The sequence below is a fragment of the Lynx rufus genome, unplaced genomic scaffold (genome assembly GCF_022079265.1).
Source record: "Lynx rufus isolate CCGP_SWC_20201006 ecotype Redwood Valley unplaced genomic scaffold, mLynRuf1.p SCAF_4, whole genome shotgun sequence".
In the NCBI taxonomy this organism is placed as follows: domain Eukaryota; kingdom Metazoa; phylum Chordata; class Mammalia; order Carnivora; family Felidae; genus Lynx; species Lynx rufus.
Genome location: NW_025814856.1, coordinates 156,384,398 through 156,411,817, shown reverse-complemented (window position 1 = coordinate 156,411,817; position 27,420 = coordinate 156,384,398). Strand labels below are relative to the sequence as shown.

General features: G+C 46.7%; 1 protein-coding gene and 1 long non-coding RNA gene across 2 annotated transcripts in view; both read right to left on the bottom strand.

Annotated features, from left to right (window-relative positions):
- Positions 1–27,420, bottom strand: part of TMEM178B (transmembrane protein 178B) — a 366,236-nt gene that overhangs the window by 156,684 nt on the left and 182,132 nt on the right. The window lies entirely within an intron of this gene.
- LOC124523662 (uncharacterized) overlaps positions 15,482–27,420 on the bottom strand; it is a 20,546-nt gene continuing 8,607 nt past the window's right edge. Inside the window, exons 2-4 of the long non-coding RNA XR_006965069.1 lie at positions 20,401–20,615; positions 19,907–20,076; positions 15,482–18,725 (exon numbers count right to left, since the gene is read on the bottom strand). This is a non-coding gene — a long non-coding RNA (uncharacterized LOC124523662). The remainder of the gene's footprint in view (positions 18,726–19,906; positions 20,077–20,400; positions 20,616–27,420) is intronic.

Below are 27,420 nucleotides of genomic sequence, written 5' to 3'. Positions count from 1 at the left end.
TGGAGACAAAGAGAAAAGGAGAGAGGGGCAAATCAATCAATCTTTGTAGAAGAATTTAAGGAGATTTCTGTTTCTTTACTCTTTCTGCATTGGATTGTCTACAAGGAATAGCCTTTACACAGCATTTTTTTAAGAGAGTTTTCTCTTTTAACATTTACTTGGGGTTTGTTGCCTGCGGAGAGCCTGACTAGACCAAACACCCCATAAAAAGCAGTGTTTAAAGCATTTCAGCTTAACCCTCCAGAAACTATTTGACAGCTAGTTCTGCAGAATTTCTAAAGAAGATTTATCCCCTTCCCTTATGACCAAAGCACCTACCAGGAAATGATAAAATATAAATAAGTCTAGCTCACTAATTAATATTTTGTGAGCCCAAATCTCAAAGTACAACGAGGCAAGGTAGACGAATGAGGGTCCTCTCAACACAAGATTTTCCTCTCCCAGTCACAAGACCGCCTCCACCCTCTATCCCTATTACCTGGACACCAAGCCTCAACTGCAGCCCTTGTTCTGGGCAGACTGGGGTGGCTGAATTTGCCACCCACCCCAGGCACATCCCCAGCCCTGGGTCTCTACTCTCATCAGGGCCATGCCTTGAATGACCCTGTCCTTCTAGGCTTGCTAGAACCCCCTTCCCTCCAAGAAGCTTTCTGACCCCAGACTCCCTCAAATGTACTCTTAGGGCATTTCTCCTTGACATTGAGGATATCACCCCTACCACTGTTGTTTGTCCCTGTTGTTATGAATAACAAGATGAAGAATAATGGACTATGTCTTTTGTGCTCCTGTGACCAGGCAGGGAGTGAGGATACAGAAGATGAATGAGATCCTGAACCTTGGATCATTTCAGATTCCCATCCAGTCTGTACATTCCCAATTTGGTTTTGACCTCCTTGGTTCCCAGCACAAAGCAGAGAGCATTTTGTACAAATTAGCAACTCCAACCAATGGATGCTGGCAATAATCATGATGAGCCCACGCTGTCTCTGGCCAGTGGCAAATGGCTTCCACATCTGCTTAAACCCTTGCATCCTGGAGTGAAGGCTGAGCCCGTGCCCAGAGCTTCTCCATTACCAGCTGCACATGAAATGCACCTGGGGAGCATTTTTTTTGAAAATGCTGATAACTAGGACCCAGACAAGTAAATCAGCAACCCCAGTACAGGGCCTGGGAATCAGTACTTCTTAAAAGCCCTTCAGGTGATTCCAGTGGCAGCCAGGGCTGAGAGCCACTGCTCTGGGCTGAAGGCCACTTTGCCACCAAGTGAGCATGAGAGCTTCCTTCCTCCTCTGGCGCTCTCTTCAGGCCTGGTACTATCGGCAGAACAAAATCACGTCTGTGGAGATTCCACAACTGTGGAATTGTGGAGGGAAAAAAACGAGCATGGGGCTGGAGACCATGAATAGCGACCACTGTGTCCTAAGCTCTCCTCCCTTCCTCAAGGCTTCCTTGAAAAGTCTAGCCTTAGTCCCCTGGGCCTCAGTGGCCAGTACAGAGTGGGCATGCCTGACACCCAAATGTCACCTTCCACAGGGGTCAGTGAGGCTTCACTGCTCACACAGGTGGCATCTTCAACACTTGAGGGCAGAGATGTCCAAGCCTAAGAGGGTAAGCTGCTTTGACCCAGGCTCCTGGCATCATAGTGTCTGACTTATTTTATAGGATGGTAAGCCACTAAGGTATGGCAGGCAGCATACTGATGGCCAGTTGAGCTTCCTTGGTGGCCTGGAGATACTCAGAGCTGTGGCATTTGGTGTTGGCTGCCCCTAGATGGTGAGCCTCGTGCTGCCAATGGCACAGGCTTGCAATGTGCTCTTAATGGCCAGAAGTTCTTGTCTCTATGGAGAAGTCATTCACCAAAGGACTTCATTATCTCAAGAAGCATGTGCATGGGACAAGATTCTACCAATGACCATGATGAGGCTTATCCTCATCCATGGGCTTTCAGGCAATCCAGGTGAGCTTGGGTGGGAAACAAATTGGAAAAGCATCTCGATCTTTGGACACCTTGCCCCACAGAAAAAAGCCAGTCCTGCAGCTGACTCACAGACTAGGTGCTACAGCTTAGAGATGAAGAGCACAACTTGGACTCACCTCTCAGGTCTGAATCCCCTGCGTCCTACTAGCTGTGTGAACCTGAACAAGTTACTTAACCTCCCTAGGCTCTAATTCCCTTTTCTGTAAAATGGGGATAATGGAAATGTTTCTATAACAGAATTATTTGGGGATTAAATACAGGGTCATAGTCAAAATATTTAACAACTGTTATGGCAGCAATGTGAATGGATAAATAATGGATTGCAGGACTGGCTCAGAGTCAAGAATGGCCAGAGACTCCAGGTGTGTGGGCAGCAGGAGCCAGAAGTCAGAGGAACCACAGTGGGGTCAGCCGGCTCCTGAGGATGATAGAAACACACAGCCCTGTGAACTCTTGTGACGTGCCAAGCTTCTGAGTCCTGTGTCCCCTCTCCCAGAGCCTACTCCACTCACAGGCATCATGTGAACTTTTCCAGCTCCAATACAGGCGTGCCTGATAGAGATCCTTCACTCAACATGGTAGCCAACACGGGTAGGGTACATACTACATGCTGAGTCCGCAAATACGTTTAGTCTTCAAACCAACCTTGTAAGATGCCCACTGTACAGATGAAAAGAAACTGAGGCACCGGAACGCTGAGCAACTTGCCTAAGTGGAAAGGTAGAGATCCTAACCCGAGTGGTCTTACTCTAAAGCCCATTGTTTTTAACCTTTACAGTAAGAAGACAAACACATGAACACAACCAGAAAGACCTCCCATTCTTCAGAAATCAGCCTCTGTAGATCTTTTCACCATCAAAAAGATGCCTAGTTCCCCCCTTTTCTGGACATAGGTACTAAGTAAATACATTCAAACTAATTTAGGTACCAATACTCTAATCAAATGGCAAATGGCACAAATATTGCATTTGTCAAGCCCATAAACCTTTTGGGGGCTAGAAAGAGCATATGTTGGCCCCAGCTCGGTGCTCCAAATGGCCAGAAACTTAGAGGCAAGGCTGTCAGTCTGTCCATGCAATTCTGTCTTCCTTAAGGAAACCTAATGTGAATCACTGCTCTTGGGGACAGCTGCTCAAAAGCCAATTTATTTCTAGAGTGACTCTCCTAGGCTCTTGTTTTAAATACAATGGTCCGCTAGGATCACCAAATCTCTTCATTTTATGCTATTTCTAAGGCTTTTGCTTTGCACTCTACTTTTCTGGAAATTGGTAAGAATCACATTTTGCAGTATTTGACAATTCTCTCTCCAACCATCACAGTCACTTTTTTTTCAATTGCTTAAAACTTGGTAAAAATTGTTCATTTCTTTTTGGCAGAAGTAACTCATATTCAAGCTTGGATCCAAGGTAAGCATTTCTGGCACATATGGTTAAAAAAAGATCTCTTTAAACTGAATTAAGACAGCATGGAAAATACACATTCATTTAGCCCACTTCCAAAAGTTGATTTCTAGCAGTTTAACAATATTTGACAGTATTATTCTTAGCACATGTGGTGGAACCGTTGTGTTGCTCTCTATAAGGTAACAGTGTAAGATCAAGATGAGCTGTGAATCAGACAGACTTAAAATAAAGTAGTAAAGTTCCAGATGTCTCATGTAGGCTTCTGAAGGGTGGGCCCAGGTTTAGTTGTAAAACAACCGGGCAGCATGAAACAGGTTTCAAGAGAGGAGACATGTTTTAGTTCCACAATAGATTCCTCTTTGCCATTGAGCGACAAGCGATGTTTGCCTCCCCTGAGTGAAAATGTTAAAAATAAGGCAAAGCTTTTATTCAGAGAGATGAGAGCTGAAGAAAAAACTTGGATGGTTTTCAGAATCCACACACTTGATGGGGCACCTTGATGGCTCAGTTGGTTGTGTCCAACTTCGGCTCAGGTCATGATCTCACGGTTCGTGAGTTCGAGCCCTGCATCAGGCTCACCGTGGTCAAGCCTGTTGGCCCAGAGCCCACATTGGATTCTCCATTCCCCTCTCTCTTCCCCTTCCTTGCTTGCTCTCTCCCAAAAATTAATACATATATTTTTTTAAATAAAAATAAATGGGGGGGGGCGCGCCTGGGTGGCTCAGTTGGTTAAGCGTCCGACTCTGGCTCAGGTCATGATCTCACAGTTCGTGGGTTTGAGCCCCGTGTTGGGCTGTGTGCTGACAGCTCGGAGCCTGGAGCCTGCTTCGGATTCTGTGTCTCCCTCTCTCTCTGCCCCCCCCTCAAGCTCTGTCTCTCTCTCTCAAAAATAAATAAACATTTTTAAAAATTTGTAATAGAAATAAATGAATCCACACACTTGGTTTGCCCTTTCTACCTCACTAAATTAACTCAAGCCAACTTCGGTATATGGATACCCAAGCTTTGTGTTGAAATACCCAATTACTATTTTTTCAGCCTCATTCCCGCCCTCAAAATGGGCTATAAGAAAGAATGGCCAGCCATCACCATATTTTATGTTTATAGACTCAACATTCAATCTGTTAGTGTGTCACTGCATAGGGAATGCCATATCACAGGCTCCATGATGGGTAGACTAGACGGGCAGACAGACAGACGGATGGACATCCCATCCCTCTCCAGGTTGCAATTACACTGCAGTCACCACCGCAAGGCCTGCAAAGAAAGCCCATTCAATAAAAAGATGTTTTAACTAAATTTTAAAAAAATCTAGACTTTCCTTCCGAATATCTGTCTTCTTTTTTAAAAGCCAAAATCTAATTAAATAACTAAAAATAAACACTGGGCAGTTGATGAATGCTTCTGGCATTTTGCACTTGTGGACGTCAGCAAGAGCCACATGCCGCAGCTTTTGACAACGGTATTCAACCATCACAGGTACTGGCTTTTCAGTTGCTCAATAGAGAGCAAGTGAAATGTAGTACTATATCACCAATCCTTAACTGCTGGCAGACACAGGTGAACTTTAGTCTTCTCCCTAGACTCTGGTAAAATGTGCTTTTCTAACTCACTCTGAATCATATCTTGGAAGAAAATAACTCCCGGGACTGGGCTTATGGCTCTGGAGTTTCCAATCCGTTTCGTGCCAAAAGCCTGATTAGAACACATCTTCTTAAATCACACCGAGACTCTTTATCTTGGCATCCGATTGTTCCTGGGCAGATATCCCGGGAGTTTCGGCTCCAGGACTAAAGGTCATCTTGGCATTAAAAATCCTCCCCGGGTCTCATAAGGTAGGAGCAGTTTTTCTCCAGTTGCACGGCTCTAGCTACCTGCTTTAGTTGCTCACACTAATTAAAGACACAGCCTCAGTCTGCCCTTCTTGCCTCTTCATCAGCTGGAAAAGGTCTGCCATTCTCACCAACACACTGGCAGCCGAGAGGGCAAAGCAGAAAAAGTACGATTATATCCACGCAGGGCTTTTTCCGCTCCAGCATGAAATCCTGTCATCTCTTTTCTCCCCACTTAGAAGAAGGCAACCTCCCACTCTCCTCCTTAAGAGGAAAGAAAAAACTCTCCTCCCTATAGGCATCTCCAGTAATGGCTACTCCACTAGACGCTGCTTTTAAATACAACGGCATTTCCCAAAGCTGCCGGGGAGCAACCGAAACTTCTACCACCTGCCTTGGCCACCAACTGCTTCAACAAGAGCTCCTTTGAACCAATTTCCACAACAACTTTTCAGATGCACCTGAGATGAGCAAGAATATCTAGCACTGAAGGCAGAATTGAGGACCAGTGGTAAATGCTTAACCAACGCTTCCTGTTCTCGTTCCTGGGGTTCTCATACATGTGTGGGTCCACCCATCCTGGGAAGACGGTCCTCCAGAACAGGAGGCAGAGTTAGAGACTGTCACTTCCACAAAGTGCCATGGATGGGATACTATCAGCCAGTTTTATAAACACACCAACTTCAGAAATGAGTTTTAAGACACTAGGGAAATGGTCATCTGCAGACAGTTAGAAATGAAGAGTTGATGAATAGGAGTTTGTTTTTTTTTTTTTTTACTATTTACTCAATACTGTCTGAAGGACAAATACCTACCTATGAACTCAAGAGGAGGAATAGCACCTGTCTTCAGCAGATGGCATTGAGCACTTCATAGATGCTCAACAAATACTTGAAAAGGGTAGAAGTGAATACACAGGCATATATGGGTATGTAACTATAGACACACACACACACACACACACACACACACCCCAAAGTTCAGAGGCAATGCCCCAGGCCATCCTGGGGTTTGTGACTCCCAAAAAACCACTTAGGATTTTCTCTTATTCTCCCATGATCATCAATCATTCTCTGAGGTTGCCCTGATGCCTTTATACCTTCCAAGTATCCCCCTTGAAGGTAGATGTAAATATATCAATCCCTAAAATTTTTAAGCTAATCATACATGTATATATGGAGATGCTGATTTTACAACCAGTATATTTTTAGGTCTAGTTAGTATCTATTTTTCCCCTAAGAAAATGTGGTGAGCCATTAAATTGAATTTCTGGACTTGCTAAGCGGAAACCAGACCCAGCCTCGCCAGCCAGCCAACATCCTCTTTCTTTAATATCCTTTTAATGCAAAAGCCATCAGACAGAGTTGGTTGTGCCTGAACTAGGTTTCAGCAGTGGCTCCATATACCACTGCCGTTTCCTTCCCTCTTTGGAGTTCAAACATGTCACCACGAGCAAGAGCCCTCCCTGAACATCACTCCCTTATTGGGGAAGATGGGCAGACAACCTGTCTTTAAAAACAAGGATCGGGGGCGCCTGGGTGGCGCAGTCGGTTAAGCGTCCGACTTCAGCCAGGTCACGATCTCGCGGTCCGTGAGTTCGAGCCCCGCGTTGGGCTCTGGGCTGATGGCTCAGAGCCTGGAGCCTGGTTTCCGATGCTGTGTCTCCCTCTCTCTCTGCCCCTCCCCCGTTCATGCTCTGTCTCTCTCTGTCCCAAAAATAAATAAACGTTGAAAAAAAAAAAATTTAAAAAAAAAAAAAAACAAGGATCGTACTGCTATGTCTCAGCTGTCAATCATACATCATCAAGCTCACAAACAACAAACAAAACACTTCTTTGATGAGTGAAATCTTATTTTTACATATTGATGGAAAGACGGAGGGATGGACAGGTTAATAAATGAATTTGTAGAGGACAAAAATAGATTTCCTTGATTAAAACAAAGTAACAATCCCAGGTAACCTTAAGTCACGTTTTTGCTCTCCAGAACCAACTAACTGCTGCTTGCGGAGCTCTGTAACGAGGTGACTGAAGACAAAGATAAACAGCTCGTGCCTTCAAGAGGCTGACGATTGTGTGAGGACAATAAAATATGCAGACAAAAAAAAAAACATTTTTTAACCTAAAAATAAATTTTCACCATCAATAAAAGAACACAAAAGACACCACAAAGCAGGGTGTGATTAAATGCAAGATAAGTGGCGAATATCAGGGTTCAGGTGTTGAGGATGGGGGTCTTTGAGGCTCAACACTTACGGGAAGTTTCACGAGAATATCTACGTCATAATCTAGACCTTAAGGGGTAAGGTTTGCAAATGGCAGGAGGACAGTGAGGAAACATTCCAGATGAGGAGGTTAGCCCAGGTACGTGTGTGGGCAGGAGTGTCCTTGGCACGTTGTGGGCACACTGCTGACCGGAGGTATCCCTTCGTATTGGCCAGAATTGGAGTTCCATAATAAAAGCCTAAAAATTATATTGACTTTAGGCTCTTTATAATGGTGAGGTTGAGGCACAGAAGATGTCGTGGAGGGAAGCGGTGTTTTCAGAAGATGAACGTGGCAAAGGTGTACAGAACCAACAGAGTGGGGTAGAGGCCAGTGGCAAGATCAGTCCACAGGAAACAGTGCAGCTTTGGGCAGAACTGGGCTGGGACTCTGGTGACGAGGAATATGGAAGGCACAGATTTGAAGGACATTCAGGAAAAAAAAAAATGCCAGGCTTTGGCACCTGATTGGATACACACCCTCAAGCAGAACCAAGTGTCAGGAATGAGTCTTGGCGTTCACAGTTGAAGGACATCAGGAAGAAGACTCAAGTGTGGGTGGAGAATAGTTTCAGATAACAGTGTGATGCTCTGGTATAAATGGCCAGGAAGCATCTGGTCCACAATGAGACTAGGCGATAGACTGCAAATATGTGAACAGAACAGACAACTTGGCCATGAGGGTGACTGCGATCTCAGGGCAAGAATGGTAAGCACAGAAGAACAGAGTAAGCATGTGGGAAAAGCAGAGAGGTCTGAGAGCCACTGACGGAGACGGAGAAGGAGCAGGCAGAGAGGTAGAAGGGAAAGCAGGATCACAGAGTGACATGGTGGCCAAAGGCACAGCATCAAGCACTGATGAGCAAGAATGATGAATGAGGATGCCCGAGAAAAGGACACAGGACCTGAGCCACTGGCCTCGAGGAGAATATCACATCAATAGGCTGATGAGAACAGGCATTAGATCATAAGGGGCTATGGGAAGATGGGAAATGGCCGTGAGTATGCAGTAGGAGGAGGTGACTAGTAGGAGGGGTCACGTAACCACGTGGTTGCTCATAGGACCACTAACACAGCAGTGAATGCAAGACACGGGCACAGCCATCCGAGGCCCCCATCCCTGCCCTTTCAGGAGGAACACCTTCCTTCTTCCTGAGAGCACAGACATGCAGAGAACAAAGAGCATGCCTCCTCCTTCTTTCTCTCCTGAGCCAGCCCAGGAACTTTCAGGAGAAAACCATCCACGGTAACAAGGATGTGCAAGAACAACTGAAACCTGCCATCCCAGGAGCTGAAGCCATATGGCTGCTTTTTCTTCCCTGCAATGCTCATTGCAGCTGGCAGGGGTTAAACATTTCCAAGAAGGGACCAGGGAAGGAATCTCCTGGGCTTCCAGGCCGAGAAGCTATGGCTGTTGCAACTAAACGAAAGAGACGTCAGGTGGTGGTGATGCTCGATCGAGACGGAGCAGCAGCGGCTGCACCACAGGCAGCCAAAAGTTTGTGCTCTGTTTGTTTTCACCTCGTTGCTCTCAGATCTCACTGGCATCGTTTCGTGGAAGCTCTGGCTGGTTCCTGTCTGCTCCCTATCAGGAACTGGATTTAAATCAGTGGTTTGTGCACTTAGTGATTTCCTGGTCTCCTCAGGGGGCGCCTAAGCAAAGCTGTGCCTCTGCGTCCTTCCAAAGACGACCCTCCCTCTAAGGACACACGTCAATAGTGCAGAAAGTGCAAACGCAGGCTTTCAAAACCCAAGCGTGAAGATATATCCAGAATGTCCATATTTATCCACTGAAAGCCACAGTTACATTCTGCCTTCAGACTGTCAACGTGCAGAGCGAACTTGGTAGCAACAACATCTTTTACTATGGATGACAGCTGACACACAAAGAAAGAAGGCATTTCAGCAAAGGTCATATGGGATTTGGAGCCCAAACCTCCTTTCCGGCACAGAGCTTTCTTTACTACATAAAGTCGTACATAAATTAGTGCACGAGTTCTACTAAAGACCCGTCAGATTCCCTTGAAAGATGACGTCTGCAGTTCGCTTCCACAAATTAGCAGGAGGCGTGGGGGGTATTCTTCAGGAAAGCTGATAATAAAGCTGTGAGCAACAGTATCCTAAACAGGATTCAATTCTACCAAGTTAAGGGAGACTGATAATACAGGGAAGGGCAGGAGGCATATGGGCAAGAAAGAGCCCAACTTCCAGGCTGAACCCTGGGGCACGAGTAACAACACCACCCAACAGCCGGGAGATCCGGGAAAAGGGAATTTCTCTTTTGTGTGACCTTAGTGCTTGCCAGGAAGGGCATAATGAGGACAAGGAAAGAAGAAATCACGGCAAAATCTTCTCTTATACCCCTTAGTCAAGTTCTAGAGTGGGATGCGATGCTCCTTCACTTCTTCTGACTTTTTAAAAATGATTCCTCTACTTCCAAATGGATAAAAAGGCGTGGCCTTATGTTGTCTTCTCCCTCAAAGATTTAGCCCAAATTTGATACCTATCACTTCAAGCTTTAAAATGCTTGGCCCTTTCCATGCCTGAGTGGCTCAGGTGGTTGAGCGCCTGACTCTTGATCTCGGCTCAGGTCATGATCTTGTGGTTTGTGGGTTCGAGCCCCACATCAGGCTCCACGCTGAGGGCGCAGAGTCTGCTTGGGATTCTGTCTGTCCCTCTCTCTCTCTCTGTCCCTCCCCCACTCGTGCACACTCTCTGAAAATAAACTTTAAAAAAAATAAATAAAACGCTTGGCCCTTTTCTGACCAATCTGTTGTGTCTTTTATTAATTAAAAATATAAGGAGCTAATTCTGTTCCATTGAGATGTCTGAGAAGTTTCTCTTTAAAGGGCTCCCACCTGCTTTGAAACTGTCATTTGCCACCCAATGGACCACCAGTCAAGGATTTAAATTCTACTGCTTGGTTGTTGCCCTACATGATCTGCAGGTGCATCTTCTTATGGATGCAAATCAGAGAAGCAAATTTAGAAACGGTTTTGGAATACGTGACCTTTGGAGATTGAATTTTCAAGCTGAAGACTGGGAAGGTTATTTATAAAATCCTTATAACTGGAGGAACGCTTACTAACTCTACTCTCCCAAATGACCTCTTGGGACCTTTCAAATATCCAGGGGTTAGGGCTTCATTTCCCAAATCAAAGAGCAGAATGTTGTCTCTCATACTTTAGCTTTCCCTGGGTAACTACTCTAGTACTTATTACTTACTCATTCTCAGCCACAGGAACATCCCCATGTTCACTCAAGTTTCTCACAGAGATGGGCATTTTTCCCAACCCTATCCTTTCTGCAAACAGAGTTCCTAAGCACCTTGTTAAGAAACCCACTCACTAAGACAGGGAATCCTGGAAGAATAAGTTGGGTTTTCACAGGGGAGAAGGGCAGATGGTATGTTCAGTTTGGACCATGCTGAATTTGAGACAAGACATCCAATCATCAGGGAAACACAGTCACCCGGATTTGGAAGAGAGGCCCAGGGTGGAGATACAAGTTGAGGAGAGGGGTCATGAGCATACGGATGGTAATTCAAGGTGTGGGGATGAATAAGATCACCGGGGGGAGTTTACAGGGCAGAGGAAGTAGAGGGTGCAGGGCTCGGCCTGGAGACAGAGACAGAAGAGCAGAGAAACTCACAGCTCAGAGAGAGAAGAAAAAAAAGCAGGAGAGGTTGGTGTCCCGGGACCTGAGGGGATCCGGTGCTTCAAGGAAAAAGAAATTCAGACAATGTCAAAAGCTACAGAAAAGGTAAACAAGAAATGAGATTTGACAACTGGGAAGCTCTTGGTGACCTTGGGTAGACAGCAATGATCATTTTTTAGCCCACTCATCCTAATCAAAGCCATGCCAACCCCACCATCAAGCCCAAGTGTGTCCTCTGTTTGTGAGTATGTCTCTCTCTACCTCAGTCTCCAATTGTACTTCGACTGTGTGGATCCACACGTCCTGTGGGGACTCACCACTTGACCCTGAACATGCAGTTGTCACAGCCTCTCTTCTCCCCCGGAGCCTCCAACTCCATGTGCTCCTTCTCCCCTGCTCCCCGGGCTCAGGTCCCCACCTGTTCTGCCATTCTCCCATGACTGCTCACCCCAGCCGTCACACTCCCTTACCATCTTTTCAGACATATACCAAGCAACACGTGACGATACACTACCAATGGATGGTAAGGCTACATGAACAGAAACAAACCAGAAAAATAATGTAAAAACAAATACCTTTCGAAGCATGAAACAAGGTGAAAAAAGCACAAAGTGACTGACCATATAATCTAAAAGAGCAAATAAAACCCAATCAGTTAAACAATAAAAACTCATGGGACAAGGTGAGAAATTTATAGCAACAAGTATAATGCTAATATCCTGAATTTATGTTTTTAAAATGCCAACAAATCAGTCAGAAAAACCAATAACAATTGGGCAACTGGGCAAGGAACAACAGGTAACACACAAAGCACTCTGACACAAATAGATGATAAAATATGAAAAAAAAACTTTCTAACAATCAAATAATTTAAAACTAAAAGCCCACTTTTTCCTTATTGAATTGGACTGCTCTTCAGGGTGATACTCAGTTATGCTAAGAGTTTAGAGAAATAGATACTTACATATACTCCTGGTGGGGAGGAACCCACTAATCCCATTTCTCTGAGCCAATCCCAAAGAAATTATGCTGATAGGGGCACCTGAGTGGCTCAGTCGGTTGAGAGCCTGACTGTTGGTTTCGGTTCAGGTCATGATCTCATGGTCTTTGGGTTCGAGCCCCACCTCAGGCTCTGCGCTGACAGTGCAGAGCCTATTTGGGATTCTCTCTCTCCCTCCCTCTCTCTACCCCTCCCCTGCTTGTGCTCTATGTTCCTGGAATTGCTTCCAAGATACACAGAATAAGTGCATATAAAATTATGGAACCACGGTAGGGTTAGGTCAGCACTGGGCATTGCCACCTCCCCGACTAGAGAGCTCTGGTCCTAGGACGTGGAGCACTGATCCAGTTTATAATAGCTCATAAAATGTGTTGGAGAGCTGCCTTTTTCTATTCTCTAGAATATTTTGTATATAATTGAAATTATAAATTACTTGACCCTTTGGTAAAATTTAACTGTAAAACTATCCATGACTGGCATTTGGGAGGTGGGTAGACATCAGCTTTTGATCCGATTACATTAATATTTCGTATACTTTTGGGGCTCCTGGGTGGCTCAGTTGGTTGAGTGTCTGACTCTTGGTTTCAACTCAGGTCATGATCTCATGGTTCGTGGGATCGAGCCCTGCATCGGGCTCTGTACTGACAGTGGGGAGTCTGTTTGGAATGCTCTCTCTCCCTATCTCTCTGCTCCTACCCCACTTGCACTCTCTCTCTCCCGAAATAAATAAACTTTAAAAAAATTTTTTAAAGAAATTATGCAGATAAGATCTATGTGCAAACATATGAAGTATAGCATTATTTATAGCAGTGCAAACTTGTAGCTAACTTAATATACTATAGAGAACTATTAAAATAAATTCTCGACTTTTTAATTATATACTCAATATTTTCACACAGATGCAAAAGGGGAAAAGATAAATATCTTTAATCTGTAATGGACATTTATAAATCAACAATAAATCTATAAAAAGTGACCAAACACGGACAGGCAATTCACATGAAAATAATCAGTCAACTTTTTTTTTTTTTAAGTTTATCATAAAGTAATGAGAAAAGAGAAGATGAATATCCCTAATTCATCACATTAGAAAATATTTAAGTATATGTAACAGAACCATGAGTGTATTAAGAATGTCTAAAATGAGTAAATGTAATAACGAGACAAGAACATTCACCAAAATGCTAACAATAGCCATTTCTGGGCACTGAAGTTATCAGCGATTTTTATTTTCTTCATCATGCTTATGCAGATTTTCCTAATTTATACAATGAATATATACATTACCTTTGTAACGAAGGAGCTGTCTGGAATTACGTTTTCAACAATATATTGGTGAGAATGGAAAATGCACATGCTACAGCACTCAAGAGCAAAAGAAGAGAGACGATATATAAACGAGTTGATTCACTTAGGTACATATGCACTATGCACAGGGAAAGTAAAAAAAGGGACACACCGTGCAAAGCTTTGAGTAAACATGGTGGTGGGAATATGGCTGATCTTTCATTGAATTTTTTCTGTACTTTCCAAGTTCTTTTATCATGAAAATTATTGTTACAATTGTAAATAATAAAACGCGTGAACTGAAGCACTTCAACTCTTCCTTTCGGCAAAATAAGACCTCTCTTATTTCAAACTGAAGCTCTGGGCACCTCTCCTCTAGAAAATTACCTGGACCCATTTTCTCGGTCCTCCCCCCAGAGCACTTGATAATCAGGATGTCTTTACGCCATGTTTGTTTCACTTTCAAGCTTTTGGAGTTTGGTCTGTCATGTTACCTGGTGGGACAGTTACACGCCAGAGGTGGCCAATTACAATGCAGGCTGCACATTCAGAAGATGGGGTCCTCACCCACCCCTGCCCCTGGCTCATCACCCAGCCTTGGGCGAGTAACACAATCTCTTTGGGACTCAGTCTTGGTTTCTTTAAAATCATGAGGCTGAGCTGGATGTATGGTTTTCACAGAACCGCTGCAGGGTGATGGGGAGACTCGGTGGGCAGGGTTTGAGGCCCTGAGCCCCACTGGCACTAGATCAGCTCCACATGTATCTGCTTTTTATCTTGGGGTTCCACATAAAAGCGTGTTGAAGCAAAGGGCTCTGCTTGTTGAAAAAACACATTTTTAACTTTCTCCCTGCCTCTCCCAGACTCACCTACCACAAATGCGATTTGTTTCATCTGATAGACTGGACTGCACGTCTGAGAAGTCAGAAACTCTCTTTGGCTGGAGTTCTACTTTTTAACAGGCAGAGAGAAAGAGTGTGGGTTCAGACTCAGAGAGTCTGAGTCTGAGTCTTGGTTCTGACTTGATATTATTTGATGTGTGGCTTGGGGCAAGTTTTACCCTTCTACCTTCCCCCACGCCATTTCTTCATCTCCAGATGAGAATACAAATGGGGTCTCTATCACAGAATGTTAGAAGTACTCAATAAGATAGCATAAATGAAACGTGCTTTATATAAAACACCTGCACTACAAGTTAAGTTATTCACAGTAAAGGTAATCACAACTTCCACACTTATATTCATCCGTTCAACAAATACTCACTGGTCATCCACTATATGCAGGTCTCATGCTCTCATCAACATGCCGAAACTTCAAGACCCTGCTAGGCTTACATCCAACAGGCGGACTAAACAAGTAATACACATAAAGCCCTTAGCCCAGTGCCTGGAATATAGGAAGTTAGCTTCTCCACCAATAACATGTACTGAAAATGGGGTGGCCTCCTGGATAGTGAAGTTGGATAATTAAGAAAGGCATACCCATATCGTATATCATATTGGGGCACCTTTTCTAGGTACAGGATGTCCCTCCTGCTACGCATAGCAGGAACCTGTACCTCCAGGTCCCATATACATTAACACTGCCACAAAGACACGCCCATCCTCTCTTTCCACTACGCAAAGGGCATCCCACCATAAAAGCTCCTCCCTCTCACTTCTTTTATTTGTTTGTAAGTCTATTTATTTATTTTGAGAGCAAAAGAGGCAGCGGGGAGGCGGGGAGAGAGAATCCCAAGCAGGCTCCGCACCATCAGCCCAGAGCCCACCGTGGGGGTCGAACTCACAGAACCGTGAGACCATGACCTAAGCCAAAACCAAGAGTCAGACACTTAACCGACGGAGCCACCCAGGCGCCCCCACCACTCACTTCCTTTAAAGAGCACAGATAGGGGCGCCTGGGTGGCTCCATCGGTTAAGCGTCCGACTTCGGCTCAGGTCATGATCTCGCGGTCCGTGGGTTCGAGCCCCGCGTCGGGCTCTGTGCTGACAGCTCGGAGCCTGGAGCCTGCTTCGGATTCTGTGTCTCCCTCTCTCTGACCCTCCCCCATTCATGCTCTGTCTCTGTCTCAAAAATAAATATAGGTTAAAATTTTTTTTAAATAAAAAATAAAAAAAAAAAGAGCACAGATAACTACTAAATATTGATGAGCAAGCAAAAGAGAACTTTGCCTCTGGCTCACACTTGGCATCTTCATTTTTCTTGATTTGCTGGAGCTTATCTGGCCTTTTAGCTCGAAGGGACGAGGCTGCGTGAATGGCGTGAGTGGCTGAATGTGAGTGCAGTTCAAGAGCTCACGTATATCCAACACTGCCGTGTCTAGCACCTGTGGAATGCCACAGAAGTCACAGATGTGGAGGAAACAGTCCAGGTCCACAAGATTCTTCCAAGAAACCAAAGAGGATAAACCAAGTATATACATGTCTACACCACCACACGGAAAACGAGTGTGGTAAGAAGGAAACAAAGATAAAGAGAACATCTCATAGGTGCACACACTATGAGGTGCATCTCATAGTGCATAGGTGCACTTCCTCTTCTTTCTCAAGGGGACAGGGAACCTGTAATAACCTCAAGAAATTATAGGACTTAGACCTGGAGAGGTACTAAGGGAGAAGAGTCTTGCCCGGCATCACGGTAGGAGAGAGGTTACCTCTTGGGACAGTTATATGCCAGATGTGGCCAATTACAATGCAGGCTATACATTCAGAAGATGGGGTCCTCACCCACCCCTGCCCCTGGCTCATCGCCTGGCCTTGGGAGGGTAACACAATCTCTTTGGGACTCAGTACTGGCTTCTTTAAAATCATGAAGTTGGGCTGGACGTATGGTTTACACAGAGCTGCTGCAGGGCGATGGGGAGACTCGGTGGGTGGAGTTTGAGAAAAAAAAACAAAACCACAATCCGAAAGAGCAAGTGGAGCATGGTCTAGAATAAGAGTGTCCACTCACTGGGTGGTTAGGAGAACACAAGAAATTAACATGTACCAAGCACTTAGGACAGGGCTGAGCACCCAAAAGGTGATCTTTGACCATGAGCTGCTACCTTTGTTGCTCTTGCTTTCCTACTACTGTTATTACTGCTATGGCCTCTGCTGTTCCCTCTAGTTTAGGTGCCAAGACGTGAGAGCACAGCACGAGACTGGAAAAGCGACTCAGGATCACAGTCTGGAAAGCCCAAAATGCCAGGAGCCACAAGCTATTTCTGACAGAGTTCATGCGACCACAGCTTTACTTTGGGAACATTTTGGCAATAGTACAGGTTGGGGTGAAGCGGAAAGAAACAGAAGGTAGGAATCCCGGATAAGAAGTCATTCCCTTCACCTGTTGAAAAAGCTCAAGAGAATCAGGAGCAGTGTGGAACATGCGGTGTGGACAGTGCTCGGCCCTCAGAAGGTGCAGGGTGTGGGCAGCAGGTCTGAAGATCAGAAGAGGGGACGGAACGGTCCAGACAGGCTGAGAACCAGTCAGACGGCAGCCGTGGTGGCAGAAGCCAAGTAACACAGGAGAGCCCTGGAGAAGACTGTGCAAGAGAAGACCCGTCTGAACATAACTTTGCTTTCGGAATGTACACATGGGGTAGATAAAAGGTGAGCGCAGGGATCAGGGGAAGTGTGCAGGGCACGGTCCCAGTGGAGCAAATTCACTGCCATTTTCTCCAAAGAACACTGAACTGGTTCCGAAGAAGGGAGGCTTCCAGCCTGTGGCAACTCTGCCCGCCCACTCCCCATCACCCACTCTTTCTTTCCCGTCTCCTCTACCTGATTCTTCAATCACCCATATACAGAGTGTGTAAGACCCAGAGACGTGGGTAGATAAAGAGCAGGAATGTGCGGCACTTCCTTAAAAAACGGAATCAATTAGTAGCCACTGGTATTCTGAACTAACGGCGGTTTCCTTAAGCCCTAGGCATGCAGCGCTTGCCGTCAATACCAGTTCCCAGGCGGTGCAGAACCGCCAAAAGACCATGAAAAATTGATCCCAAAAACCTGATTGGAATGTAGTTTCTGCTACTTACTGGCTGTGTGATTTCAGACAAATCACCAAACCTCTCTGAGCCTCTCGTTTCTATCATCTATTGCAAGGATTGAGTGGAATAATACATTCAGGGTGCTTAGCATAGTGCCTGGTGCATAATAAATAACAGCTCTTATCTCTTATTTATATTAAAAGTGATCTGGTGAATAAATAGTCTTTGTTCCTCTCCTTCTGTCTTGGGAAGAAGAGCACATTTTCTCACCCCCTAGACTTTTGGTGTCTTTGTCCCGTCGGGTGATGGAGACTGGTAGAGGCAGAAAGGAAGAACCGCTGATCCAAAGGCTCTCTCTCCACCAAAGAGTGGTTGCACATCTTGAGTCCCGGGGAAAGTATCAGCAAGGGCAGCCTGGACTCACTTTGAATCACCCCTTCAGGGCTGAGGGTGATGCTACGGCAGGTGCAGACCCACAGCTTATCGGTATGGGGAGGCCATTTGTGGAGGGCACAGGTGGGTGCAGGCTGCCTGGGCAGCATTGCACTGGCTGTTTGTGTAGACAGGCTCCCCCACCAGCAGGCATCTCGCAAGGATGGGACCTGCACAGGTTCTGAATCTCCCTGTAATTGAGGGTCAATTGTCAGATGCCCACCCATCACAGCTATTCGCGGAAGGCGCTGCAAACGTGGTATTCGGCCTTGTACCTTCTGGAGGCTACAAGAATCCTGCTAACACAGGCGATAATTCCAGCTAGACACATTTCCAATCCCACAGAAGAGCTACAAGGTCACATGATTGAAGAGGAGGGCGGGGAGCGATCGGCAAAGACGGAGCTACCATCCCCACAATGCTGCACACGTCGTGGGAAGAGCAACCTGGCTCCTGGTGGGAGGGAACGGCACTGAATAAAGATGCAATACCTTGAGGAAGAAGCTAGTTGCAAATTGGTTAGCCATTTAAATGGCCAAATTACCCAAGACATAATTAGGGCACCATTTTTCCCCCTGGAACTCCTATATGTGAATTAATGGACCCTTCTTAGTAAGCCAAACTAGCACTAATAGCATTTTCTTTCCCTCAGACCGTTTAAATCATTAATCCCTTTTCCAAGCTGGCATTTGTGTCCGCGTCTTCTGTGCCCAGAGGTCAAGTCTCTATCAGGCTGCCTTTTGCGCTCCGGCATGCAGTAATGGTGGGCATCTGTCAGGACGGAGAAAATCTCTTCTGGTTCTTATGTACCTGGTGCTCCCAGAGAGATAGTTAGCACTAATCGAAGGAGCACAGGGCTGGGACAGTAGGCAAGCTTCATGGGTGCCTTGCAACCTGCCAGGACTTTGGGGTAGGGGTAAAATACACACAAAAGTTATCATTTTAATCATGTTTAAGTGTACAGTCTATTGGCATTAATTGCATTCACATTGTTGGGCAGCCATCACTACTATTTCTAGAACTTTTTGCACCTCTCCCGCTGACACACCACACCCATTAAGCACTAACCCTCCTCCCCACCAGCCCCTGGCAACTGCCACGGTACCTTCTGTCCCTAGGAGCGTGACTACTCTAGAAATTCATGTAAGTAGAATCATGCAGTATTTGTCCTGTGACTGGCTTGTTTCACTTAACACAAGGTCCTCAAGTTTCATCCATGTGGAATAATTTCCCTCCTTTTTAAGGCTGAATATTCCGTTGTATGTATATACCACATTTTAACAAATCTATCTGAATTGTATTTTTAATTTTTTTTTATTTTGAGAGAGAGCGAGCGAGCAAGGGAGGGGGCAGACGGTGGGGGGAGAGAGAGACAGAAAGAGAGAGAGAGAGAGAGAGAGAGAGAGAGAGAGAGAGAGAGAGAGAGGATCCCAAGCAGGCTCCACACTCAGCACAGAGCCCAATGCAGGACTCACACCCTTGACCCTGGGATCATGACCACAGCTGAAATCAAAAGACACTCAATTGACTGAGCCATCCAGGTGCCCCTGGAGTGTGTTTTTAAATCATTGACTAGCCACTGTAAAACTGTTTCCACTTGTGGTAAAAATATACATGACATTTAGCCATTTTTAAATGTACAGCTCAGTGGGATTAAGTACATTTACAGCGTCACGCAACCATCCCCACCATCCATCTCCAGAGCTTTTTATCTCTCCCAACCGAAAAACTCTGTGCCCATTCACCAACCCCCATTCTCCTCTCCTCTCAGCCTCTGGCAAACTACGCCTGCTAAGACATTTAATTGCGCCCGCCTCAGCCTCTTCATCTGAAAAATGGACATTGTAATCATAGCCTTGGGCCCAGGAGTCCATGCCGTGCCAGGAAGGTCATTTCCACTTCGCTCAGGCCCCTCTGGCGCCCCCTGGAATCTTTCTAGGCTGGTGCTTACAGCCAACTTGGGGGCAGCTGGATGTGGAGGGCATCCGGAAATGCACACAGGTCCCGCATACCGCGGGAAGACGGGCCAAAGACATCCCACATGGCAAGGAACGAAGTTGTTCCTAACCTTTACACACACCTACCAAACACTGCTCTCGGTAGCATTCAACACGCTCAACTGGAGGTTGGAAAATCAGGCACAATAGGGACAGTCTAAATATAAATCCCCATCTGCTTTTTATTTTCATTGCAACCTTTCTGGACCTGAACAAAAGAGGAAGTGTTGCTGGTTTCGATTGCTCGTGGCTACCTCCTGTAAGAGAAAAAAAATTACAAATATCACCTGCCCATTCGGGTAACATACATCTGCAAAACCACCCTCTCTGTAATAAGACAAAGAAGCCCCTATTCAAACTAAGGAGCTCACTTTCGGCAGCAGAGTCATTTTCAACTTTATATATTGTGCGTGTTTATTAGAGTTTAACAAAGAGGAGAATTTTCGTGTAATTAGTCACTGGAGGGTACCCACACAACCCCATAAATGTAGCAGAGGCATATTGACAGTGGCATAAAAGGAAACACTAATTAAATCCCAATTTCCTCCAAATACTGCCAGATCTTGCAGGTATAAACTCACTTCCTGGGCCGTTGAGCATTTACTCAGAAGCGCCCAGATCTCAGAGTTGGTGCTGCAGAACGCTGAAGAATCTGGAACAAAGCGTGTCTCGAGTAGTGAAGCACTCCTCAGCGGTCGGGATGTGCCTGGCATAGCTTAGGGAGGTCGGATGGAGCTAAAGAGAGATGGGGAAGGGGGCTTGGTCGGGAAACGTCACGGGACAGCTGAGGAATTTTCTGGAAAGAGAAACAGAAGAACTGTGGGTTTGGGGGGAAAAAGGAAATTCAAGAGATGGGTCAACAGAGCTGGGCAGCAGAGTAGAAAATAAGAAGGATGGCAGTGGGGTCTGGTGAGGGATACCAGTGGTGAGGCCTGGGACGATCAGAAGGGTCAGGGCACTGAGCTCCGTGCTCTGCTGTGCAGGTTAACAACCCTCATACGTGTCAGGGATAAACCCCCCCCCCCCACCTTCAGGCTGTCACTTAACAGCCAACCTCAAAATGAGCCAAAAATGGCGAGGGATCCCAGGAACGAAGAGATGGAAGGAGCAGCAGAAGAAGGTGTCCAAGACCCCGGAGAGGAACGGCTCCAAGAGGAATTATGGTCTGCAACTTTCACGTGAACACGGGTTTTGAAAACAACAGAAAGCACTGTGTGAACCACACAGAATGGTCACGAGAATTCCAGATTTCCAAGTGTACGGTGGGGTCTTCCAATCCTGCTGAGAGCAGGGGGTTAGGAACCACTGAGGAGGAAAAAAGGAAACCAGGAAGGAAGGGCCCAGGCCCAGCGAGAGGAGCCCCAGGGAAGGGGAACCGAAGACCTGCCTTGGGTGCAAACAGCAACACTCTGGGAAGCTGTAAGTGGAACAGGCAACGTAAGAGACCCAGTTGTCATCACGGATGTGAAGAATCTGACTTGCCCTGCAAGAACCAAGAGGCCACCAATAGGCACCTGTCTCTGAAACACCATCTGGCCCCTCCTCCCCCGCCACCAGGCAGCTCCCCCTTTCCCAAAAATAGGGCTTTCCCAGCGATACCTCTCTCACCCAGCCCTCTCAGAAACAGCCTCCTACTCTCCTCTCCTGCAGACAAAAGTCCACACACTCCTACTAAACTCAGAGACGCTCACAAGCGAGGTGGGCAGGGCAGAGGCCTGGAGCAGGGACCGCTGTCATGGCCTGTACGACCAGCCCTCTCGACCGTGCTCTTGCCCCTGGACCAATCAGCCACTACAACTGACCTTCTTTAAAGGGAGAAAAAGATTCTTAAACACGGTACATCTTGTGCAGATGCAGGTGGTTGCTGCTGAATGCTTGTAAGGACTTGCTTCTTTTCCTGCCCTATCCCCTTATTTACAAAGCCTTTCCCTCCAGGGGGCACTAGAAAAGCTTATTTCATCCCAATCCTATTCTGAGGACTATAAATCCCAAATTAGTGAGATAAGACCACTGGGGACTCATTGATATTAATTCAAGAAGCTTACAAATAAATGCCTGGAAAGTTCTAGCCAATTTTAGCTGGCACATATTACGGCCCTAGGTCTCCCCTTACTGCTTTGCTGTTCTTTTGAGTTCTTACTAACATCAAGTCTCATCAAGGTAGCGAGGCCCAGCCTGGGGCCGAAAAGAAGGGGAGGGCGAGGTGCCATGTGCTCTGAGGGGCATCGGGGACTCCCTGTCCCGCTGAGGTTCCTCCAGAGACACTGCCTGGGCTCCTGAAAGTGCACTGGTCTCAGTTCATCCCGTTGTTCAGTGGAGAGCAGGAACGGAGGCTCCAGACGTAGGCCGTCACGGACATCTGCTTAGCAGTGTATCGCTTAAGCTCTCAATCTCTGTTAGGAATGGTCACAGGGCACACGACACAACCTTGTTCTAAGGACAAGTTACAGCAATACATGTGAAGCCCATGGCACAGGCCATTAGAGCAACACTGGTTACTGTTACTCCGTTAACCCCAGCGTCCCCCCACTCCGTGAGGCGCTGAGACGTGCAGGCATACGGTAAGGGGCTTCCTCTCTCCAGAACAACGTGCTCAGCATGCAAGTCACCAGCTAATTCGGTGACTAAATGACCTTGCTTCATGACTGGAGAGACCCTAGAGAGGATGGGGATGAAGTGAGGAAGGTCCACTTAAAAGATGAAAGGGCCGGGGCAGGGCAGAGAAAACACACTTAGAAGTCTGCCAGATGGGGGCTCCTGGATGGTTCCGTCGGTTAAGGGTCCGACTTCGGCTCAGGTCATGATCTCAAGGTTGGTGAGTTTGAGCCCCACGCTGGGCTCTGTGCTGACAGCTCAGAGCCTGGAGCCTGTTTCAGATTCTGTGTCTCCCTCTCTCTCTGTCCCTCCCCCACTCATGCTCTCTCTCTCTCTCTCAAAAATAAACATTAAAAAAATTAAAAAAAAAAAAAGAAGAAGAAGAAGTCTGCCAGATGGGGGCGCCTGGGTGGCTCAGTCAGTTAAGAGCCTGACTCTTGGTTTTGGCTTAGGGCATGATCTTGAGGTTCGTGGGTTTGAGCCCTATGTTGCGGGGTTCAGGAGCCTATTGAGGATTCTGTCTCTCTCCCTCTCTCCGCCCTTCCCCCTGCTCATGCTACCTCTCTCTCACTGTCTCACTCTCTCACTCATTCTCTCAAAATAAATAAATAAACTAAAAACAGTAAGTCTTCCGGATTGTACTATAGTGAGACAAGACATTATCCACAGGGGAAACTGAGTGAAGGGCATACAGATTATCTTCCCATGAGTCTGAAATTATCTCAGGGGCACCTGGTTAAGTCGGTTAAGCCTCTGACTTCAGCTCAGGTCACGATCTCTCAGTTCCCAAGCTCAAGCCCCATGTCGGACTCTGTGCCGACAGCTCAGGGCCTGGAGCCTGCTTCGGATTCTGTGTCTCCCTCTCTCTCTCCCTCTGCCCCTCCCCCACTCACGCTCTGTCTCTCTCAAAAATAAAAATAAACATTTAAAAAATAAATAAATAAATAAAATTATCTCAAAATAAAAAGCTTAAAAAAAGAAACCTGCCAGAAGTCCAGGCCCCTAAGATTCCATTAAAACAAATCTGGGCACTGGCAGCAAGCTGGCTCTTGGACCGGCCCCCCTCGGGCCAGGCTTCCTGAGAGGAGAAACGATTTCTTTTCATCTCTGCATCGCCACCGTAGCGCTGTGCCTGGCACGCCGCAGACTCAGTAAATGTTCCATCTCTGCATAAAAGGATTAATTCTCCTTCCCAAGCCCCTCGCCCCCAAAGACTAGCTGCGAGCACTCCTACCCGCTTTGGCTCCCGTGCAAACATTTAGGGTTTTGCAACACTTTTTTTTCCCCCGTGTCTTTGGAAACCTCCGTGAGAACAGACATGTGCACACGGCTTGTCACTTTCAGACGCCCAGCCAGGAAAGGTTACCGGGAATGCAAACCAGCCACCATTAGCATCAGGAAGTTAATGGTAACGGGGCCACGGCTGGACCATCTTCAGATTTCTGGAAATGTGGGACAAAGGTTAGCCGCTCTTTTGAGCTGGTGATTCCCTCTCTGCTCGCCCGCCTGCCTCCAGCTTGGCAGCCAAAATACCCACTCTAATTTCATTCCCTGCTCTTGGCCGTGTGCTTTGTGAATTGCCTCTCTTGACACAAGATAAAGCGAAAGAGCAGAGGAATTGGCCCCCTGCAGAAACCAGAGGCAAGGCCAAGTCTGTTTGCTAAGAAAACACTCCCTGCTCACCGACCACAGCTCGACAGGTACCTTCTTCTTTTGCCTCTTCTTAGTGCCTCATAATAATCCTTGAGCATCTGGGACCTGCCAGATTCTGAGCTAAATGTACTCACAGAAAAGGAGACCAGACATCCTCTTGGGGGGCATCATAGCAGGCCAAGCAATAGTTACCGCTCAGACAAGCCAAGAGAAATGAAATAACGGACGGCGTGTGCTGCCTCAGAGGCTCCAAGCTGCACGTGCCCCGTTCTCACAGTCCTGTTCTAGCAGTCCTCTTTCCTCCCCTCTCTGCACCTTCCCAAGCTGAACCCCTAACTGTAATTCCCCTAACCGCGCAGGCGGGTTGCCCGAGATTCGTTCCACGAAGGCCCAAGATCTCCTACAGCCCCCGTTCTCCCTCGTGCCCTGTGATTAGATTTCTGGATCGTGGATGTGTTCTTAACCCACGCCCCTGGCTAAGCAAGTGCACAGATGTCAACACCCATCACATCCACACATCCACGGTGGGCTCCCGGTGGGGAGCAGCGGGGTGGGGGTGGGGGCAGGGGTTGGTAGCTGCTTCAGGTCCCAGGACTCCACTAAAATGAAAGATGCCTCTCACCAGATCGTCCAGCCCCACTGTCAAGGACAGCGGGCCCCAAACCATCCCTCCACCTAGTGGTTATTAAGACTACAAAAGTCCACGTGCAAGCGGAGGGCCAACAAATCGCATTAGACTGAAAAGACCATGTTTGATTGATGTCTGTTCATAGGTGGCTGTTCCACAGCCTGGCGGAAGCACATTCATCAGGATCCAGAACAACTGAAAAGTGGACAAGGCAGGGGTTTCTAAGGGCTTCTCTATAATTCTCAATAGGAGAGAAATGAGGGCAACATGAATAACGTTCAAGATTTATCTTCTCCCATTCTCTTCTCTGTAAAAGCCTCTGCGCCCCCCCCCCCCCACCAGCCAAGAAACCAAGCTGGTCTCTGCTGGGTCAGGCCACGAGCGGAGAAGACTGGGTGTGTAGAGAAAGAGCTCGACTCAGTTTGTTATCCCCACTTACAAGGTATTTTGTTGGGGGAGTCTTTTCAGTAAACATTTTTTGAAATCTGCAACAGAAGAGAAGGGGACGCTCAGTCTGAGGCTGAGTTGGTCTCTTTCGCTGGCCTCTTGTTTCTGCTGAACATCTTTCACACCGGAGGCCACAGTCACGTGCCAGCCAGACCTTTGAGCACGAGACTGTCAGAGAGATAGTCTCCTGCCGCGTCTTGCTTTGGGTCTGAGATCCCGAGCCTCAAAATGAAAGTCTTGACTCTCCTCAGAAGGACATATTCCCATTTGTGAGTTCATGTAACTGAGATCAGTAGGGGTGGGAGGGCGACTAAAGGAACCCCGAAACTATACCTTTATGATTGGTAATAGTTCCAATTCATACTTATAAACCACTTTTAAAGTTTCCTGATTGTTCTTGTCTACAGCATTTTCTTTCATCTTTACAGTGCCCTCGGAAGGGGGCAAGAATCATTACCCACAGTTAACATTGCCCAATGGGTCTCACTACCAAGTGGCTCCTGTATCTGTGACGGGGAAAAAATGAGATACAATCTATTATTGCAGATTCATAAAGACTTTCTATTTGCTCTCTGCAGGTCAGGCACAGGGCGTGGTGCTAGACAAAGGTACTTAACCTTGACAAGCATTCCGCTTACAACTTTTCTGCTGTTAATCCATAAAACTCCCTCCTTGGTTCTCTCAACAGCAAATTAGACACAAGTGTGTCTACTATGGAAAACAACATGCCCAGCTGTTGGGGAACATTCAGCTGGCGACTGAATCTGGAAAATCTGCCATTCACCTCTGCTCACGATCTCCCCTTCTTTTCTCCCTTTCCATTCCCAGCGCCTGCACCCCTCTGCCACCATCCCACTTCACCCTCATAACCATGGGACCGTAGACACAGTTGTGCCCCAGCTCCTTAGTACTTCTCTCTCCAAAGGCATTTTTTTGCCCAGAAAAACAAATAAAAATCCTCAAGGCAGACAGGGGTCGTAACAGCAAAGGTGATTGTTCTAAATGGAAGGGTTGCCAAAGATTTTAACTCCTGGCGGGAGCAAAAGACAAAGAAAGGAGGTAAACACCTTGAAGGTGCCCACATCCAGCCATACCCGGGAAAAGCCGAGGAGCCTCAGCTCGGTCCTCGTTTCCCGGTCCCCAACTCAATAGACCAAAGCCCGCTCTGTTGAGGTCACTGACTTCAGTTTAAGGTCTCTGAGGCCATTCCAAGTTTGATTCACCCCTGTTCTCTCATAGGAGTCCCTCCTCTCCAGACAAGAGTAGTTTGGGCTCTCCCCCGTCTTGCCTCCAAAAATAGAACACTCTCCGGGACTGCAGTGGCCCTACAGGTCTCTATTATATTTTTATTTCACAGGGCCCTTTGCCATGACCCTGGCAATCTCAATATTGCAGGCTCAACTCTTCCCCAGAGTAGTGGCCAAAGAGCTCAATGACAAGAAGATCTGAAAGCAAACTTGAGAGAGATGGGGGCTACTTAGAGGTAAAATATGAGGAAGAAGCCAGGGAAGATATTGGTGCATTTGTAATGCGGGAACAGGGGCGTTCAGTGATTTTCAGGGCGTGTGCGGGCTGCCCACTTGTTTTCCTGCCCGAGGTTATAAGCTTGCGAGGGCGAGCTCATTCCTCTGCTCCCAAAGATGAAAGGCGCTTGAGGAATGATTCTTTACAGTCTGGTTTATTAGACAAGATAAAGGGCTCCCAGACAAGATAGCAGGACGACAGTGAAAAGATAGTTCTGAGGAATTAGAAGAAAACCCAAGATAAGAGGGGGTAACGTGAAAGAAGAGGACACGGTAGGTCAAGAGGAGGAGGAAAAATCCAACTTTGCAGCTATTGTCCACATGCATGAGCATTGTGACTCTTCTCAATAAGAACAGTGTTCCGCGCTCCACAGAACATTTAGGTAAATTCTTGCATGGGTGGAAGGAAATTCATGAGAGCCTCAGGGGGGCAGGTGCAGCATGGCATACGGAGACTCCCTACTGAGAGGCTCAGGGTGGCTGTTTGTAACATAACAAGCAGACAAGAGTCTTTCTGGAACGCATATCCAAGAGGAAGTGACAAAGAACCAATCATGGAAAGAACACAAGCAGGCAGGACGTGGATACTGGGAAAAAATTCTGAGACACACAAACTGGGGTGTAGAACTCCGGTGGGCAGGACATTTAGATGGAGGCCAAAGAAGATAAGTAAGTGATGAGTTTAGTTGTCAAAATCGCGGCTGCCCCACCATGGGTGGGACAAGACTGATTTTTTTTTCATTCCAATCAGATGG